The sequence below is a fragment of the Hevea brasiliensis genome, chromosome 8 (assembly GCF_030052815.1).
Source record: "Hevea brasiliensis isolate MT/VB/25A 57/8 chromosome 8, ASM3005281v1, whole genome shotgun sequence".
In the NCBI taxonomy this organism is placed as follows: domain Eukaryota; kingdom Viridiplantae; phylum Streptophyta; class Magnoliopsida; order Malpighiales; family Euphorbiaceae; genus Hevea; species Hevea brasiliensis.
In genome coordinates, this window is record NC_079500.1 from 11,157,867 (window position 1) to 11,160,302 (window position 2,436).

Below are 2,436 nucleotides of genomic sequence, written 5' to 3' on the forward strand. Positions count from 1 at the left end.
TTCCTAAATACCCATTTAGTTCCAATAACAGAGTGCTTTGTAGGTTTAGGAACAAGTTTCCACACTTTGTTTCTTTCAAATTGATTTAATTCCTCTTGCATAGCAAAAAGCCAATTTTCATCATTTTGAGCATCACCATATGTTTTGGGTTCAAATTGAGAAACAAAAGCAACATTACCAAAATATCTTCTAAGTTGAGCTCTTGTCATCATTCTTTGTGATGGACTATCAAGAATGTCATCTTTGGAATGATTTCTATGGTACCTCCATTCTTGTGGAATATCTTGATGTTGAGGTTCCTCAATTTGTAGTTCTTCCACATTTGGTTGGGAGTCATCTTGAATTTCAACATTTGTGGAGCAAGGGAGTTCTTCTTCTTTGTCATTTTGATCATCCTCCACTGGTTCTTTTGATTCAAGCTCATCATTATTCGAACTCTTTGAGTTTAGAATCTGCTCAATTTCATCATCACAAGAATCTTTCCTTTGCAAGGAAGTGTTAGCATCATCAAAAAGTATATGCATTGATTCTTCCATGGTCAATGTTTTTCTATTGAAAATCCTATATGCTTTGCTATTTGTTGAATAGCCTAGAAATATTCCTTCACAAGATTTAGTATCAAATTTCTTGAGATTGCTGTCTTTGTTATTCAAAATGTAACATTTGCAACCAAAGACATGAAAATATGCAATATTGGGTTTTCTTCCTTTCCATAGTTCATAAGGAGTTTTCTTTAAAATAGCTCTAATGGAAACTCTGTTCAAAATGTAGCATGCTGTATTTACAGCTTCTGCCCAGAAATATTTTGGTAAACTGTTTTCATTCAGCATTGTTCTTGCCATTTCTTGCAAAGATCTATTTTTCCTTTCAACAACTCCATTTTGTTGTGGAGTTCTAGGAGCTGAAAATGTATGATAAATACCATTTTGAGAGCAGAAATTTTCAAACAAATTATTTTCAAATTCTTTTCCATGATCACTCCTCAAGGATGTAATGCAATATCCTTTTTCATTTTGAGTTCTTTTGCAAAAAGCTTCAAATATATCAAAGGTTTCATCTTTATGAGCAAGAAAGAAAGTCCATGTGAATCTTGAAAAATCATCAACAATTACAAATGCATAAGCCTTGCCTCCTAGACTTCTAGGTGTGATTGGACCAAAAAGATCAAGATGTAATAATTCCAATGGTCTAGATGTAGTTACAACATTTTTGGATTTAAAAGATGATTTTGTATGCTTACCAAGTGCACAAGCTTTGCATTGAAATTCTTTTTCAAATCTTAACTTTGGAAGTCCTCTAACAAGGTTCTTTCTAGAAAGTTTAGCAAGTGTACTCATGCTAGCATGTCCTAATTTTCTATGCCATAACCAAGCACTATCATCTGATGTCATAAAACATGTTTCACAATTTTCTTCAAGACTTGTTAAATCAAGTAAGTAAATATTATCTATTCTAGCACCAGCAAACATAACATTATTTCCATGAATCTCACAATGTGTAGAAGTAAAAATCACTTTAAAACCGTTATCACATAATTGACTAACACTTAAAAGATTATACTTTAATCCTTGAACTAATGCAACATTCTCAATGCAAGGATTTTTACCAATAGTTCCACATCCAACAATTTTAGCTTTGCTTTTATCACCAAATTTCACATAACCTTCTTCTTTCAAAGTAAGAGAGGAAAACTTGCCTTTATTTCCTGTCATGTGCCTAGAGCAGCCACTATCAATGTACCAATGTTCTGTTTCCAGCATACTCCTTAGGCAGACCTGAAATCAGTTAATTGTTCTTAGGTACCCAAGCAACTTTGGGTCCTTGAATGTTAGTAACATTAGGTAGGGTTCCTTTAGGCACCCATACTTTCTTTGCCTTAAAGGTTCCTTTCCTAATAGGACAAGCATTAATCATATGACCATTGTGATTGCAATAAAAGCATGTAATACTCGGTTGAGAAAAGGATGTAGCTTTAACAAAAAATTGTTTGTATTTTCCATACTTCATAAATCCATCATATCCAATTCCAGATTTTTCATTTGTGAATCTTTGATTCCCAAGAAGTATATCAAGTGTTTCTTTTCCTTTTGTAAATTTAGATAAATCTCTTGTCAAAGATTCAACTTTTTCTTCAAGAATTCTGTTTTTCTCAAGAAGTTGTTCACACACTTCTTTTGATCTTTGAAGCTCATCATTAACTTCCTTAAATAATTTCATTTGAGATTTGTAAAATTCATTTTCTTTTGAAGCCATACTCAAGGAAATATTTTCTGATCTTAAAGCATAATTTTCATGAACTAAAAGTTTGCATTTCTTTTTAAAAGTTCTATATTTATCATATGTCTTCACAAATGCAAGTTCTAATTCGTCAACATTAGAAAGTTCAAGATTTACCTCATTTTCACTATCTTCGATGTGTGAGCTTTCACCTTTTTC